Below are 19,896 nucleotides of genomic sequence, written 5' to 3' on the forward strand. Positions count from 1 at the left end.
AACACAGCGTTGCACATACTAACATCCAGCAATAAAAACGCACACAATGTGAAGAACATTCTGAAGAAACAAGGACTATAAATGTCATTCCGCACTAACAAAACAGACCGCCTTGTTAGCCGTGCGGTCTCTCTAAACCCTACGAATGCCTCCACAAACAAATTATACAATTTCGAACCTATCAGCTAACCTGTAGTTCGTGCCAGTCTGTCTACAGAGGCCAAACACGCAAAATTTTTAAAACCAGAAATTCTGAACATCTCAGAGCCTTAAAAAGAGACAGTACACACACCACTTTCACGGATCATGGCTTGCATAAAAGCCACTACAAAAAACACAGACTGAGCATAAGATTCTTAGAGAAAGCAATAGTATCTATCAAAAACTCACAACACAGGAGAACTACAACATACAAAAGGCAATGATACAAGGAAATACTTTCTTGAATGAAAATACAACACTATGCAACAAAACACCGTTTGGAGCACTCAGTGAACTATACGCTGAGGTGACTGAAGTCACGGGATACCTCTTAATATCGTCTCGACCCTCCTTCTGCTTGGCGTAGTGTAGCAAATCGACATGGCATTGACTTAACTACACTACTGGCAATTACAATTGCTACAACACGAAGATGACGGGCTACAGACGAGAAATTTAACCGACAGGAAGAAGATGCTGTGATATGCAAATGATTAGCTTTTCAGAGCATCCACACAAGGTTCAAAATGGTACAAATGGCTCTGAGCACTATGGGACTTAACACATATGGTCATCAGTCCCCTAGAACTTAGAACTACTTAAATCTAACTAACCTAAGGACATCACACAACACCCAGTCATCACGAGGCAGAGAAACCACACAAGGTTGGCGCCGGTGGCGACACCTACAACGTGCTGACATGAGGAAAGTTTCCAACCGATTTCTCATTCACAAAGAGCAGTTGACTGGCGTTGCCTGGTGAAACGTTGTTGTGATACCTCGTGTAAGGAGGAGAAATGCGTACCATCACGTTTCCGTCTTTGATAACGGACGGATTGTAGCCTATCGCGACTGCGGTTTATCGTATCGCCACATTGCTGCTCACGTTGGTAGAGATCCAATGACTGTTAGCAGAATATGGAATCTGTGGGTGCAGGAGGGTAATACGGAACGCCGTGCTGGATCTCAACGGCCTCGTATCAGTAGCAGTCGAGATGATAGGCATCTTACCGCATGGCTGTTACGGATCGTGCAGTCACGTCCCTATCCCTGAGTCAACAGATGGGGATGTTTGCAAGACAACAACCATCTGCACGAACAGTTCGACGACGTTCGCAGCAGCATGGACTATCAGCACGGAGACCCTTGACGCTGCATCACAGACAGCAGCGCCTGCGATGGTGTACTCAACGACGAACCTGGGTGCACGAATGGCAAAACGTCATTTTTTCGGATGAATCCAGGTTCTGTTTACAGCATCATGATGGTCGCATCCGTGTTTGGCGACATCGCGTTGAACGCACATTGGAAGCGTGTATTCGTCATCGCCATGCTGGCGTATCACCCGGCGTGATGGTATGGGGTGCCATTGGTTACACGGCTCGGCCACCTCTTGTTCGCATTGACGGCACTTTGAACAGTGGAAGTTACATTTCAGATGTGTTACGACCCGTGGCTCTACCCTTCACTCGATCCCTGAGAAACCCTACATTTCAGCAGAATAATGCACGACCGCATGTTGCAGGTCCTGTACGGGCCTTTCTGGATACAGAAAATGTTCGATTGCTGCCCTGGCCGGCACATTCTTCAGATCTCTCACCAATTGAAAACGTCTGGTCAGTGGTGTCCGAGGAACTGGCTCGTCACAATACGCTAGTCACTACTCTTGATGAACTGTGGTATTGTGTTGAAGCTGCATGGGCAGCTGTACCTGTACGCGTCATCCAAGCTCTGTTTGACTCAACGCCCAGGCGTATCAAGGCCGTTATTACGGACAGAGGTGGTTGTTCTGGGTACTGATTTCTCAGGATCTATGCACCCAAATTGCGTGAAAACGTAATCACATGACAGTTCTAGTAGGATACATTTGTCCAATGAATACCCATTTATCATCTGCATTTCTTCTTGGTGTAGCAATTTTTTTGGCCAGTAGTGTAGTAGTTGGACGTCACCTGCAGTAATACTGAGCCATGCTCCCTCTATAGTCGTCCTTAATTCTGACAGTATTGCCGATGCAGGGCATTATGCACGAAATGACCTCTCGATTATGTCCCATAAAATATTGGACGGGATTCATGTTTGGCGATCTGGTGGCCAAACCATTCGCTCAAAATGTCCAGGATGTTCTTCAATTTAACCACCAACAATTGTGCGCCAGTGACATGACATCGTTGTTTGGGAACACGAAGCACACGAATGGCTGCAAATGGTATCAAAGTAGCCGAACATAACCACTTACAGACATTTATCAGTTAAGTAGGACCAGAGGAGCCAGCCCATTCCATGTGAGCACAGTCCACGCCATTATGGAACCACCACTTGCTTGCACAGTGCTTGTCGACAACTTGTGTCCATGGCTTCGTGGAGCCTCCGCCAAACTCTAACCCTACAGCCAGCTCTTGCCAACTGAAATCGGTACTCATCTGCCGAGGCCACTGCTTTCCAGTCGTCTAGGGTTCAACCGATACGGTCATGAGACCAGGAGAGGCGCTCCAGGCAATGTCGCGCTGTTAGCAAAGGCACTCGCGTCGGTCGTCGGTTCCCATGGCCCGTTAACACCAAATTGCGTCGCACTGTTCCAACGGATACGTCGTACGTCCCACATTGATTTCTGCGGTTGTTTCACGCAGTGTTGCTTGTCTGTTAGCACTGATAACTCTACGTAACGCCTCTGCTCTTGGTGGTTAAGTGAAGCCCTTCGGTTACTGCTTCTTCCGTGGTCAGAGGCAATGCCTGAAATTTGCTATTCTCAGCACACTCTTGACACTGTCGATCTCGTGAAATCTTCCCGTCTCCTCTATATCTCTTTTGTTACGCAACCCCCCCCCCCCCCTTTTACAATAACCTATGAAACCTTCCCTTAGGATTTCTTCCTCTTGCTTAATAATAACAAATGACATCTTCCATTTGAAATTAATTCTCTTTCTCAATCTTCGCATACAAATTTAAATGCTGCTTATTAAAACTTATTTTCTGATTATTTCGGCGAAACATAGATTGTGTCGTCGTCGTGGCCCTCAGTCGTTACCTGCATTAACCCAAAACTGTTCCTTACCTTTTTTACTGTTACTGGATCGCCATCTGACTGCTACATCGAACTGCGACATGAATATACTTAGTCTGTTTTACTATACTCTATTAGCTGCTGGTGGGCTGTCATAACAAGCGGCTGTATTTATTACCAAAGCTGACGATATTCTTTAATAGCAAAGCAGACGTTATTCTTCAATTAATTTGACTAAAGTTACGTAATTCATAGTTAAACTTTTACTTGACAACAATAAAATTTTGCGAAGTTTTACGTTGATGGTTTTTGAGATGGATTATAATCAGTAATGCAATATTGCTGGCAAAAATTAATTATATTCTGAATGAAATGATTTTACAAACGTTCTAATGGGACTTACTTTTTACAATAAACTTACAACTAGCAATGCGCAAACATACCTTCAGTAATCTTGAGTTTCTCAAAAAATTAATTCAATAATATTAGTTCCTATTATGATAATAGTTAGCTGATGTCTCTGTACATCCGTTTATAATCTCTTGTAAATCATAGCTAGTGGCTGGCAGGCACACCGCTCCTCTCAACCTCTCGCTTCAGACCTGCTACCGACTCGCTTCACATCTCGCTCACTACTGACTTCCTACGAACGCTAAAGTGCGGTGTCTCCTGCCAACAATGCTTTCTGGTGCAGACATTCCCTGCTACCATTACAAAATGTATGAATGCGCGGTCTTTCCCGCTCTTTTCTTAAAATGTATCCATACGCTCTCTTTGCCGCCCTTTTTAAAATTATATCAATGTGCGGTCTCTCCTGCCAACAATACTTTGGTGCAGACATTCCCTGCTACCACAATTATTTCCAACATTGCAAATATTAATTATTCCTACTTAATCCTATTAGTAAAATATAAACATCTTTCATAAATTGTGGTTTGACAATAGACAATAGAAATATACACGTCTTACACTCGGAATATTGAATTTCTTAACGATTTCCGAAACTGAATGTCCCATGCGTCTAGCTCCAACTACAACTCCGCTTCAAAGTCTTGTTTCCCTTCGTGAAGCCATAACCACGTCGGAAACCTTTTCACATGAATCACCCGAGTACAAATGACAGGTCCACCAATACACTGCCATTTTGTACCTTGTGCACGCAATACTTCCGCCATCTGCACATGTAACACTTTCAAACATCGAAAAACATCTGTCTCTCAATTCCCTTCCCTTTCTCCCAACCCCGCCCCCCTATGTCTTTCCAGCTCTCCCTCAAATTTTACACACACACACAAATCACATAAGTTTTCCCACAGCACACACTACAATATTTCTTACGAAAAATTCAAAATTAGCGCCACACTAAACGTAAGGAAAATGGTTAACAAGTGAACAGTGGCAATAACAACATAGCACCACTCAATGCGTATGGAGACATAAGGGTATGCTCAAATGACATTTTGGGGAAATGCGTGTAAAGTAAAGGCGAGGGTGAAATTATTTAAAAAATACGCGAAAAAAGTGTACACAATAGCAGTAGAAAGATATACCTAGCAGAGATACATAACAGGACGGAAGATATACGTATAGTAACATACATAATCACTATCCACGGAAATGTATTTCAAAAAGGCACTAATTCATGACTACTTTGCCGATGACATGCTGTCAAAAGGAAAAAAAGGGCACAAAAAGCCGATCTGCCAAAATGTATTTCCACTACGTTAGTAGTATAATTTTCAGGAGGGCAATTGAAGCAAACCAAACAAAATGCTCATGTTATAATTTTAAGGTCCAAAATAGATAAACGACCATGAACTTTGTATTATATTTCACAGATATAAATTTGTACGCACAGAAACCGGCACATACGTGTCGAAACATATCTGTGTGAATATAAAGAAAGACGTTGTGTTTTCCATAATGCCGAATTTAAAAAACCCAAATCAAAAATGTATCCCTAAAGCCTTTATGCTGAAAGAGTCTGTAGCATATTCTAAACAGCAACTCAGTCATTTCCTAACAGAAACTTCTCAAAAAGTGGACACGAGTTCGGTAAATATCTCTAGTGTGAAACGCTGCTCGCTCTTCCTGGACACGAAATCTTACAAGTAGTAGACAATGATACCAGAGGGTCGTGTGATTCTCCATCTCTGACGTAAAGCATGGCAATGAAGTAGTGTGTATGCGATAATCAGTAGTATCTAATCAGCGCAATAAGATGGGTTGGGTGGAGACGTGACAGGATGGCAGCAGAAACGAGCTATAGTGTAGGCACAAGTCCATAGCTACACCGTGAATAAAGAAGCTCGAGTTATCGGACTATCAACGCGGACTGTCCAACGTGTCTACGAAGAACGGTGTACAACTTGCAGCCATACATCGTGTCGTAAGAACAGTGGTCGTACAAAGATCCTAACTGACAAAGACCGGCAAAGAATATCAGAGTTTGTGAATGACAATCGGTTTCAAATCGGATAGGAATTGTTATTGTCAGGGATCTAAACCAGTTAGCGAGCGGACATTGCTAAGGAAATTGCATGAAATGTACACGAGGAGTAGGGTTAATCGAAAACTGCTCTTACTCAGAGTGATATATAAAACCGCACGTCTTCCATGGGCCAAAAAGCACACAAACTGGTCAGTAGCTGAATGTAATCATGCAGTGTCGTCCAACGAGTAACCATTTTGCTTCTTTTCAGGCGACACAAGAAGTCGAGTGCACCGACCGACCAATGTCTACATCTACACACACTATGTCTGGTGTGCGTAGTTCAAGCTCGAGTGATTATGTGATGTGTGGGCCAACTCATTCAGGATTCCGTGTTCATTTCAACACTCTTGGTGATCTAATGTTGTCGTTCCTTCTGCATCTTCATGATGGGTACGCTGTGGACACTTCCGTCTTCCGAGAAGACAAAATCGTGTTCATAGGGCTGGACGCATACGTTCCTGGTATGGCTGTAAGGTTGTATACACTACCATCGCTGATATCGATAGTGCGGCGGCGCTATTGGTTTCGCATTTGTTTGGTGTGTTTTGCTAACGGTTAGTGCTAAGTGATGAGTAGTGTGTGGTTAGTTGTCTAACGCAAAGAAACCGCGGAGATCTTGGGTCGCAAAAATTGTTGTGAAATAGTGACAAAAGTGAAATCGTTCGTGAGCATCACGCGAAGGCATCAGAAGTTTGCGAAATGAGTGAATTATATCAAAAAGCGAGAAATACGATTTGATGTTCCTGCACATCTCCCGCACCGCCCCATGTCAGTGTGAGCAGTGCAGCCCTGTAAAGGGCACAGATATTAACTATAATAAAAGTTCTGCCAGACTCGTGTGACGCCACTCGGTAGTGAAGCATCCTCGCGCCCCCAACCATTCCCCTATGTACTTGTTTGAACATTGCAGGGACATTCCGGCATCGTTACAACGCAGCAATACTACCAGGGAAGCAGCGAACGCGGTCTGAACAGTGCAAGGTGAGTGGGAATTCAACCTGCATACGGTCGTTAAACATCATACCTATACACTGAAGCGACAAAGAAACTGGTATAGACATGCGTATTCAAATACAAAGACACCTAAACAGGCAGAATACGGCGCTGCGGTCGGCAACGCCTATATAAGACAACAAGTATCTGGCGAAATTGTTAGATCGGTTACTGCTGCTACAATGGCACGTTATCAAGATTTAAGTGTGTTTGAACCTGGTGTTATAGTCGGCGCACGAGCGATGGGACACAGCGTCTCCCAGGTAGCGATGGAGTGAGAATATTTCCGTACGAAAATTTCACGAGTATACCGTGAATATCAGGAAACCGGTTAAACATCTAGTCGCCGACTGAATAGTCCATGTGCAACATATGCAACATCAAGGACAATGTGAGTTGAAGAACGCCGTGGTCATGTGGTTAGAGCGAGCAAATACAGAACGAGAGGTCCTTGGTTCGAGTCTTCCCTCGAGTGAAGATTTTACTTTCTTTATTTTCGCAAAGTTATGATCTGTCCGTTCGTTCATTGACGTCTCTGTTCACTGTAATAAGTTTAGTGCCTGTGTTTTGCGACCGCACCGCTAAACCGTGCGATTAGTAGACGAAAGGACGTGCCTATCCAATGGGAACCGAAAAAGTTTGATCGCAAGGTCATAGGTCAACCGAGTCCTCCACAGGAAAACACGTCTGATATATTCTGTACGACACTGGTGACGGCATATGTTGTCGACCCGCCTAACTTGTACACTTGGCGAATGGGTAAAAAGATTCTTCTACCTTGCACGATTTAGGTTTTCTTGTGGATGTTATAATGACTCCCAAAAAAGTGATCGCATCGGACGGACGGACGGACAGATAATAATTGTCTGAAAATAAAAAATTAAAATTTTCAGTCGAGGGAAGGCTTGAACCAAGTCTGAAAATAAAAAATTAAAATTTTCAGTCGAGGGAAGACTTGAACCAAGGACTTTTCGTATTGCAGCTGCTCACGCTAACCACGGGACCACGGCGCTCGTGCGCTCAAGCAGTCCTTGATGTGGCATATGATATGCATAGACTACTCAGTTTGTACATTTTGCTTATTTTTTCATACTTCTACACAACTTCTTCCTGTTTTCTCGATTGATCTGTGTTCAGTTTTTCAAGGCCTATCCACTGTGCCAACTTATAACTACATCTGAGGGGGGTGCGATGGGGAGGTTCCCTTGTTATTAGTTAGACTGCAGCCATAGTCAATGAGTCAATGAGACCTTCCCTCGTCACTTATTTGTTGTAAGCAAACATGAATGTGAACAAGTCTGTTATGCCTGAGAACATTCCTATCACCGTCTCTGACTTATTACTTCTCATCTACGACACCTTACTTGAAGAGCTATTGGATAGGAAGCGCCTGTGACATGTAACCAGGGGCTATCTGCGTAATTTTAGTGATGTGTTGTTTGTGGTCTTCTGCGTTCTTGATATGTGTTGTGTACATAGTTCGGCGTAGTCAGCGCGTACACAACTTTCCCACTAGAGCGCGCCCCGCTAAGCACAACAACGCAGGCGCAGCGCTCGTCCGTCTCCACATTGCGAGATGGCGCTGTCTTAGAGACGGACCAAATTCTGCTTCCGCCGATCGGCGCATTAATATGTAACGCAGCCAATGAGATTGCTGCTAACGTAGAAACTTTTCTCCTCGCGGATCACACTCGCGCAGTGATACCTGAACGCGCGAGGTATTATAACGAGTGTACAGACCTCCGATTAGTTAGTCTGCATTTGTCTGCTCCAGTCTGTACCACTCTTCATTAGTCTGCATTTGTCTGCATTAGTCTGTACCAGTCTATAGTCAAGTTTCAGTCTGCGCCTAATAAGATTATCATATTCCTGTACATAGCCATGAAGATAAATGTATAGACATTTTGTCAAGTATCAGAGATATGTGAGAATAAGATTAACGTACCAATACCAAAGGAACTTCAGATTGTCAATTGTAAATAGCATCCAGAATCAAGTTAAGTAATTTTATGTTGTTATTATTTTAATAAATGTCTGTGAAAATTAATCAAGTTCTGTTTAAAGTTGGTCACCGTCAATCTGCTACTCTAAGCGTGCAAGTGGCATTTCTATCGTCTGACCTAACGGCAGAAGATAAACACGCCACGATAAGTCCACGAGATATATTGCTGACACTCGCCTACTTTGTTAGAGCGACAAGTCAAATAATCTGATGGTGTGTGTACCGAAGGTCTTACAGTACACACACCACAAGTGTAACCGCAGCTGATAGTCCATGCTGTTGCAAACGTCGTCGAACTGTTCGTGCAGATGGTTGTTGTCTTGCAAACGTCCCCATCTGTTGACTCAGGGTGCGAGACTTGGCTGCACGATCCGTTACAGCCAAGCGGATAAGATGCCTGTCATCTCGACTGCTAGTGATACGAGGCCGTTGGGATCCAGCACAGCGTTCCATATTACCCTCCTGAACCCACCGATTCCATGTTCTACTAACAGTCATTGGATCTCGACCAACGCGAGCAGCAATGTCGCGATACGATAAATCGCAATCGCGATAGGCTGCGTATCCGACCTTTATTAAAGTCGGAAACGTGATGGTACGCATTTCTCCTCCTTATACAAGGCATCACAACAACGTTTCACCAGGCAACGCCGGTCAACTGCTGTTTGTGTATGAGAAATCGGTTGGAAACTTTCCACATGTCGGCACGTTGTAGGTGTCGCCAACCTTGTGTGAATGCTCTGAAAAGCTAATCATTTGCATATCACAGCATCTTCTTCCTGTCGGTTAAATTTCGCGTCTGTAGCACGTCATCTCCGTTGTGAAGCAATTTTAATGACCAGTGGTGTATTAGTAACATGAGGGGAAAATTATTACCTCTGAGGTGATGATGATGAAGTCCCATTCTCCTTTACAGAGCGTAGGGGAACGATGCGGGGGAACCACACCGCCGTCCTAGGCAAGGTCCTGGTGGAGGTGGTTAGCCATTGCCTTCCTCCCACCATAATGGGCATGAATGATGATGATGATGACGACACAGCACCACCCAGTCATCAGACAGTTGAAAATCCCTCACCCCGCCGGGATTCGAACCCGGGACCCCTGGCTCAGGAAGCGAGAATGCTACCGCGAGACCACGAGTTGCAGACTACCTCTGACAAGGGAACCTCCCCATCGCACCCCTCTCAGATTTAGTTATAAGTTGGCACAGGGATAGGCCTTGAAAAACTGAACACGGATCAGTCGAGAAAACGGGAAGAAGTTGTGTGGAACTATGAAAAAAATAAGCAAAATATACAAACTGAGTAGTCCATGTGCAAGGTAGGCAACATGTAGGAGAGTATCAGCTGACGAGCGCCGTGGTCCCGTGGTTAGCGTGAGCAGCTGCGGAACGAGAGGTCTTCGGTTCAAATCTTCTCTCGAGTGACAAGTTTAGTTTTTTATTTTCAGACAATTATTAAAGTTCAGGCACTCACACATAATCAACTTCGCTCTCCAAAATTCCAGGACATGTTTAGATTTGCTTGGACATATGCAGGATTTGACGGTCTACACACGGAAGCATTTGAAAGCGTAAAAAACGTATGTTTTGACAGAGCGCAGGGAAAACTGTGCGACTGTGAAACTGTTGCATTCATTTGTTGCAGTTTATGTGACAAACTCTTATGTTTTCATCACTTTTTTGGGAGTGATTATCACATCCACAAGAAAACCTAAATCGGACAAGGTAGAAGAATCTTTTTACCCATTCGCCAAGTGTGCAAGTCAGGTGGGTCGACAACATATTCCTGTCATGTGACGCACATGCCGTCACCAGTGTCGTATAGAATATATCAGACGTGTTTTCCTGTGTAGGAATCGGTTGACCTATGACCTTGCGATCAAATGTTTTCGGTTCCCATTGGAGAGGCACGTCCTTTCGTCTACTAATCGCACGGTTTTGCAGTGCGGTCGCAAAACACAGACACTAAACTTATTACAGTGAACAGAGACGTCAATGAACGAACGGACAGATCATAACTTTGCGAAAATAAAGAAAGTAAAATTTTCACTCGAGGGAGGACTCGAACCAAGGACCTCTCGGTTCCCATTGGAGAGGCACGTCCTTTCGTCTACTAATCGCAATGTTTTGCGGTGCGGTCGCAAAACACAGACACTAAACTTATTACAGTGAACAGAGACGTCAATGAACGAACGGACAGATCATAACTTTGCGAAAATAAAGAAAGTAAAATCTTCACTCGAGGGAGGACTCGAACCAAGGACCTCTCGTTCTGTATTTGCTCGCTCTAACCACAGGACCACGGCGTTCTTCAACTCACATTGTCCTTGATGTTGCATATGTTGCACATGGACTATTCAGTTTGTATATTTTGTTCATTTTTTCATAGTTTCACACAACTTCTTCCTGTTTTCTCGATTGATCTGTGTTCAGTTTTTCAAGACCTATCCACTGCGTCAATTTATAACTAAATCTGAGGGGGGTGCGATGGGGAGGTTCCCTTGTGAGAACTCTCAAAATTGAACTTTTCTATCAACAATTTTTTTTTGTTTTTTGCGCTGTTTCATCGAGATTATAGCTAAATTCTTCCTGGCAACGCACCACGTAACGCTAACCACTCAACCGAAGTGAATGGGAACTGTCGAGGCTAATAACTTTTTCACTGCTAGTGGCATCGCTCACGCCTAACATCTACTTCTGCATACATACACCGCAAGCCATCGTACAGTGCGTGGCGGAGCGTACATTGTACCACAACTAGTAGTTTCCTTTTCTGTTCCCATATCAGACAGAGCGAGGGAGAAACGACTCTCTACACGTCTCCGTATCAGCCATAATTTCTCGTATCTGTTCTATGTGGTTCAAAAATGTTCAAATGTGTGTGAAATCTTATGGGACTTAACTGCTAAGGTCATCAGTCCCTAAGCTTACACGGTACTTATCCTAAGGACAAACACACACACCCATGCCCGAGGGAGGACTCGAACCTCCGCTGGGATCAGCCGCACAATCTATGACTGCAGCGCCCTAGACTGCTCGGCTAATCCCGCGCGGCGATCTATGTGGTTCCTACGCGAAAGGTATTTTGACGATACATCATCAACAATTTCAGTTTTTCTGTGTTGTTTGTTCAGTAAGAAGAATTTATTATGCTTTCCTAGCTCCCACAATACCACCAGAATTACCTACATGCAGATGTCAAAATCATCTATGCCGGGTTTTTGGCGACTGGAGGCACGGATTTTCGGTAGTGGCCGAATGCAACCGTCCCACAATCTTAACAAACAAGTTATAAAACATGTTGTTGCCATATTAAATCTCAACTAACATCTTCTGCAAGAAGGAAACACTGGATTTCAATGTGAGCAGTGGTACCGTCTGGAGCATTCTACGTTTGTATCACATCCTTGTCCATCAGGCATTACGCGAAGATTATTTCTAGACAAGGCTCACCATCTGCACTTGCTTTCTAAACCAAAATTTAAACTTCAGGACTGTCATATCGTATACTGATGAAGCAACTTACAAATATAATGGTGAGATAAATGTCCACCATGCTCAATATTGGTAAGAATAAAATTTTCATTGACTGTGTCAGCTACACACCAGTACCAGTACCTCTGTAACATAAGTACTTGGTTTCGAATTATCAGTGATAAAGTTATAAGACCTTCTTTCTTCGAAGTAAAATTAAATGCTGACCGGTAGTCTCAATTTCTTCAATTACTCAGTGGCATATCTGATAGAAGACGTTGCACTAGCAAGACAGTTACTAATATTGTTACAGCAAGTTCGGTGTTCAGCACATTTTCCTGCAGCAGTTAAGCGTATTTTAATTTTTTCTGGTCACTGGATTGGCAGAGGTGGGCCTGTGAGTGTCTCCCCTTGATTATTTCTTTTGAGGACGCATGATAGATATTGAGTGTGAACAATGTCCAACAGTGTGAGAAGATGTGAAATAAAGAATTTGCAAATTGTCTTCAGTGTGATTCGTAATATATTATAGCGATGAGGACAGCATCAGGCAACCAATTGATTCTTTTTTCTTTTTGTTAATAGGTTCAGCGATGAATACTTACCATCACATTTAGAGTTATGCATTGCAGGCAAGTGTTTTTCATTTCCTCGTTTTCTTATTACTGGATAGTTTCGTGCGTCTTGTGTTTGAGAGCGTTTACCGTATAAAGTACAACATCTTAGGCATAAAACGGCTGCAAAATACTAACGCGAATTCTTTACAGATGAATGGAAAAACTAGTAGAAGCCGACCTCGGGGAAGATCAGTTTGGATTCCGTAGAAATGTTGGAACACGTGAGGCAATACTGACCCAACGACTTATTTTAGAAGCTAGATTAAGGAAAGGCAAACTTACGTTTCTAGCATTTGTAGACCTAGAGAAAGTTTTTGACAATGTTGACTGGAATACTCTCTTTCAAATTCTGAAGGTGGCAGGGGTAAAATACAGGGAGGGAAAAGCTATTTACAATTTGTACAGAAACCAGATCTCAGTTATAAGAGTCGAGGGACATGAAAGGCAAGCAGTGGTTGGGAAGGGAGTGAGACAGGGTTGTAGCCTCTCTCCGATGTTATTCAATCTCTATATTGAGCAAGCAATAAAGGAAACAAAGGAAGAATTCAAAGTAGATATTAAAAAAAAGCCACGGAGAAGAAATAAAAACTTTGAGGTTCGCCGATGACATTGTATTTCTGTCAGAGACAGCAAAGGACTTGGAAGAGCAGTTGAACGGAATGGACAGTGTCTTGAAAGGAGGATATAAGATGAACATCAACAAAAGCGAAACGAGGATAATGGAATGTAGTCAAATTAAGTCGGGTGATGCTGAGGGAATTAGATTAGGAAATGAGACACTTAAAGTAGAAAGGAGTTTTGCTGTTTGGGGAGCAAAATAACTGATGGAGGCCGAAGTATAGAGGGTATTAAATGTAGACTGGCAATGGCAAGGAAAGCGTTTCTGAGAAAGAAAAGTTTGTTAACATCGAGTATAGATTTAAGTGTGAGGAAGTCGTTTCTGAAAGTATTTGTATGGAGTGTAGCCATGTATGGAAGTGAAACATGGACGATAAATTGTTTGGACAAGAAGAGAATAGAAGCTTTCGAAATGTGGTGCTACAGAAGAATGCTGAAGATTAGCTAGGTAGATCACATAAATAATAAGGAGGTATTGAATAGAATTGGGGACAAGAGGAGTTTGTGGCACAACTTGACTAGAAGAAGTGATCGGTTGGTAGGACATGTTCTAAGGCATCAAGGGATCACCAATTTAGTATTGGAGGGCAGCGTGGAGGATAAAATTGTAGAGGGAGACCAAGAGATGAATACACTAAGCAGATTCAGAAAAATGTAGGTTGCAGTAGGTACTGGGAGATGAAGAAGCTTGCACAGGATAGAGTAGCATGGAGAGCTGCATCAAACCAGTCTCAGGACTGAAGACCACAACAACAACAACAACTACAACGTGAATAATTTTATCTATTAGATAAAACCATATCAAAACCGCTAAAGAAGTTCCTTAGATTAACGATAACACACAGACAGTAGAATGCGCAGGTAACTTTATACATAAGAACAGATAATAACATGATATATGAGTCCCATAGGCTGTTAGCATCGCAGATTCATGGAACCACCAAAGATATCGAGGAAATATGTGCGAATGGGATGGTGCGCTAATTAGCCCAGTCAATGATGACCAAACAATATCGATGAGGGGAAAAACTTCGTGTGGTCATAAATTGTTGTACAATAGTAGGAGGAGTATCATGAAAAAGGGGTTTATATTAAAAATCCTGTCCGGTGCGGTGTGGGCTTGGGGTGGAAGATTGGGGGGGGGGGGGGGCGTGTAGTAATAACTTTTTTAGGTTTGACATGAATTTCTCGACACCCGTGGCACATAACGAAAAGTAAAAAATTAAAGTACATTAAATTTCCTGCAAACAAGGGACCTATTCATATTTTCTCTAAAACTAATAGTTCCCGCACTGCAGTGGATGGAGAAACATCGGATTGTTAAAAATAGTTATTTAAAGGCATAAAATCGATGTTTATTGCTAAATGAAGTGGATTAAGAACAATATTAAATTGTGTACCACATCTAAGTGCTGTAGAACAGTATTAACCCTTTCAGACGCTCTGGCTGATAGCAGTACACTGACTGCAGACATGATTGCTACTAATACAAACGCAGGAAAATCATATGGACGGATTCCACGTAATTCTCTGCACACTGTTCTCTACTGCTACAGGGAAAATTGATTCTTAGTCATCCTGTACACTATTCTTCCGGGAAAGGCGACTTCCTCGCTTACCAGTACACAGACAGACTATACACAGATTTTCCTGTCCATTTCTGTTATATAAGTAGACAAAACAACTTCACTGAAATTGTGTTTACATAGTGGAGTTATTTTCAGTTTATTAAGTGAGTATTTACTCTTCTGCCAAAGAAACTCGTACACCTGCGTAGTATCGTGTAGGACCCTCGCGAGCAGGCAGAAGTGCCGCCTGGCATGGACTCGAATAATGTCTGAAGTAGTGCTGGAAGGAACTGACTCCATGAATCCTGCAGGGCTGTCCATGAACAGCACGAGGGGTTGGAGATCTCTTCTGAACAGCACGTTGCAAGGCATCCCATAAACGCTCAATAATGTTCATGTCTGGGGAGTTTGGTGGCCAACGGAAGTGTTTAAACCCAGAAGAGCGTTCTTTGAGTCAACATGTCGCAATTCTGGACGTGTGGGGTGTCGCATGGTCCTGCTGGAATTGCTCTAGTCCATCGGAATGCAGAATGGACGTGAATGGATGCACGTGATCAGACAGGATGCTTACATACGTGTCACCTGTCAGAGTCGTACCTAGATTATCAGGGGTTACATATCACTCCAACTGCACATGCACCACACCAATACAGAGCGTCCACCTTTTTGAACAGTACCCTGCTGATGTGCAGGGTCCATAGGTTCATGATGTTGTCTCCATACCCATACACGTCCATCCGCTCGATACAATTTGAAACGAGATTCGTCCGACCAGGTAACATGTTTCCAGTCATCAACAGTCCAATATCGATGTTGACGGGCCCAAGCGAGGCATAAAGCTTTGTGTCGTGCAGTCACCAAGGCTATAGGAGCGGATCTTCGGTTACGAAATCCTATATCTGTGATGTTTCGTCGAATGTTCAAATGTTCAAATGTCTCTGAGCATTATTGGACTTAATGTTGTGGATTGGCAAGAGGGCCAACCCACTAATATAAGAGGAAGGCGAAAGGCACGTGTTTTAGCTCACGCCGGCTGGCGTAAGGTCTGGAACAGGACAAGGAAGTTAGATTAGAAAAAAAGGATGTAGCTTGTGGAATACTTAATTTTAATCCATTAATGTCTGTACATAATTTACAACATCAATAGCAACTGATAATGGCGCCTTGCTAGGTCGTAGCAAATGACGTAGCTGAAGGCTATGCTAACTATCGTCTCGGCAAATGAGAACGTATATTGTCAGTGAACCATCGCTAGCAAAGTCGGCTGTACAACTGGGGCGAGTACTAGGAAGACTCTCTAGACATGCCGTTTGGCGGCGCTCGGTCTGCAATCACTGATAGTGGCGACACGCGGGTCCGACGTATACTAACGGACCGCGGCCGATTTAAAGGCTACCACCTAGCAAGTGTGGTGTCAGGCGGTGACACCACACTTAACATCTGAGGTCATCAGTCCCATAGACTTAGCACTACTTATACCTAACTAACCTAAGGACATCACACACATCCATGCCCGAGGCATGATTCGAACCTGCGACCGTAGCAGCCGCGTGGTTCCGGACTGAAGCGCCTAGAACCGCTCGGCCACAGAGGCCGGCTTCGTTGAATGGTTCGACCCTGACACTTGCTGATGGCCCAGCAGTGAAATCTACAGCAATTTGCGTATGTCACAACGTGGACAAAGTTATGCGTAGTGTGTGATGGGCGGTGACTGACGAGGATTCGGACGCAAACTAATACGACGACAGCTGTAAAGTCACTGCAGAACTAAAAGTCGCACTCGGGAACCGTGCTAATACTCCCTCCCCCCTCAACCCTAACCCCCCCCCCTCAAAAAGCAAAAACAAATAAAACGAATGTAGCTCCATAAGCTGTGAAATGCGGGACGGACTGGTGGAATTCCAAAACCCCTCATCACTGACCCAAATGCCCGTAACAGGAAACTGTGGAGCAATTGAAGAAAGTAATTTTATCAGATAAGTCTTGTTTCATACTGTTTCCGACTTCTCGCCGAGTACACCGCCCAAGAGTGAAACACGGTGTATCTTCGGTGATGGTTTGTGCAACCATATCGTGGTATTCCATGGTATTCCTTAGGTCCCATGGCTACTCTGCAAGGTCACCTTAGTGCCAAGGATTATCTAAGCACCTTGGCTGATGTGATCTGGTCCAGCCCATGGAACAGTGTTTGCACACCAATGGTGATGCTGTGTTCCAAGAAGACCGGCTCCTGTTCACACAGCTCCCATCACCCGGGGCTAGTTTTGTGAGCACGAGAATGAACTGTCGCCTACAGTCACCAGAACTCAATATTATTGTGCTTTTGTGGTCTACTTTGCAGAGAATTTTGCGTAATCGCTAGCCACCACCCAACATCGTTCCCTGAATTGGGCCGGCCGGTGTGGCCGAGCGGTTCTAGGCGCTTCAGTCTGGAACTGCGCGACCACTACGGTCGCAGTTTCGAATCCTGCCTCGTGCATGGTTGTGTGTGATGTCCTTAGGTTAGTTAGGTTTAAGTAGTTCTAAGGTCTAGGGGACTGATGACCTCAGATGTTAAGTCCCGTAGTGCTCAGAGCCATCTGAACCATTTTGAACCCTGAATTGGCTACTATTTTGAACGAAGAATAGTATCAAATTGCCTTGAAAACCATACAGTGCCTGTATTTATACATTCCGAGACTACTGGAAGCTGTTTTGAATCACAAAGGTACTCCTACACCATATTGAGCATGGTAATGTGTTATGATTTTGGCATTTTCATAATTTTCTCAACCCCCTGTACTTTCAACGTCAGTGTATCGCTGTTCAATGCCCCATACTTCCGTATCACATCCCTAAGCAGAGCGCATTAAAAATTAATCATCCCCATGAGATATGACGCTACTAATGTGTGGCACCGCTTCTACTGTTGATAATGGCCTCACTTTGACAAAGAAATAAGTCCATAAGTTTCTTCAGCTATGATATGTGCAAATGAAGACACTCATTGATGATTATACAGGGTGTTACAAAAAGGTACGGCCAAACTTTCAGGAAACATTCCTCACACACAAATAAAGAAAAGATGTTATGTGGACATGTGTCCGGAAACGCTTAATTTCCGTGTTAGAGCTCATTTTAGCTTCGTCAGTATGTACTGTACTTCCTCGATTCACCGCCAGTTGGCCCAGTTGAAGGAAGGTAAGTACGACACAACATGTGGTTCATGCACGATGGAGCTCCTGCACATTTCAGTCGAAGTGTTCGTACGCTTCTCAACAACAGATTCGGTGACCGATGGATTGGTAGAGGCGGACCAATTCCATGGCCTCCACGCTCTCCTGACCTCAACCCTCTTGACTTTCGTTTATGGGAGCATTCAAAAGCTCTTGTCTACGCAACCCCGGTACCAAATGTAGAGACTCTTCGTGCTCGTATTGTGGACGGCTGTGATACAATACGCCATTCTCCAGGGCTGCATCAGCGCATCAGGGATACCATGCGACCGAGGGTGGATGCCCTCGCTAACGGAGGACATTTTGAACATTTCCTGTAACAAAGTGTTTGAAGTCACGCTGGTACGTTCTGTTGCTGTGTGTTTCCATTCCATGATTAATGTGGTTTGAAGAGAAGTAATAAAATGAGCTCTAACATGGAAAGTAAGCGTTTCCGGACACATGTCCACATAACATATTTTCTTTCTTTGTGTGTGAGGAATGTTTCCTGAAAGTTTGGCCGTACCTTTTTGTAACACCCTGTGTACTATAAACATGCCAAATTGCGGCGATGTTGATGGTTATGTTTTACCCGCCGTTACAAAAACTCCCAGACATTTCCTGTAGGGTTAAGATCGGGTGATTTAACAGTCCAGTGGAGGTGCTATAAGGTGCCTGAGTTCGTCAAACAAGGAACGTGTGCTCGCAGCTCTGTGAACATGGCTGTTGTCGTTTTGGTTCAAACGGCTATGAGCACTATGGGACTTAACATCTGCGGTCATCGGTCCTCTAGAACGTAGAACTACTTAAACGTAACTAATCTAAGGACATCACACACATCCATGCCCGAGGCAGAATTCGAACCTGCGACCGTAGCAGTCACGCGGTTCCGGACTGAACGTCGTTTTGGAAGACTGCAGTGTTCATAATGTAATCAACATGATGAAGAAAAGATACGGCAAGACTTGGTCACCGAGAATGTTGGTCATGAAACTTCCTGGCAGATTTAGACTGTGTGCCGGACCGAAACTCGACCTAGGGACCTTTGCCTTTCGCGGGCAAGTGCTCTACCAACTGAGCTACCCAAGCACGACTCCCGCTCCGTCCTCACAGCTTTACTTCTGCCAGTACTTCGTCTCCTACCTTCCGAACTTTACAGAAGCTCCCCTGGTAGAGCACTTGCCCGCGAAAGGCAAAGGTCCCGATTTCGAGTCTCGGTCCGGCACACAGTTTTAATCTGCCGGGAAGTTTCATATCAGCGCACACTCCGCTGCAGAGTGAAAATCTCATTGGTCATATTCACAGTTACCTGAATGAGTGGCTCAAAAGTCATGGTACGAAAAATACCCCAATACAAGACAGAACACCTCAGACCTGAACTACACCCAGCATGCACTGCAAATTAAACGTCTCATGGGCGTCAGTGCACTCGACTGCTTTCAGAAGTTAAGGGAGTCAAAATTGCGACTCATTGGATCATACTACAGGCTTTCCATCATTTATTGTCTGATGTTTGTGTCCTTGAGAGTATTAAAGACGTGCAGCTATATACGCCACATTGAGGGATGCCCTTTTTGTGAGGTACCAGACTCCAAATGTCCATTGTATGCCGTTCACTTCGCAATGTTTGCTCGGAAAGAGCTTGGGATGGACCTACATTCACAGAGAGCAGCAGTTCGTGATGGTAAAATTCTCTCGAGCTTCCAGTCGTGTCAAGTGGTTTAAAATC

The sequence above is a fragment of the Schistocerca serialis genome, chromosome 3, assembly GCF_023864345.2.
Source record: "Schistocerca serialis cubense isolate TAMUIC-IGC-003099 chromosome 3, iqSchSeri2.2, whole genome shotgun sequence".
NCBI lineage: Eukaryota > Metazoa > Arthropoda > Insecta > Orthoptera > Acrididae > Schistocerca > Schistocerca serialis.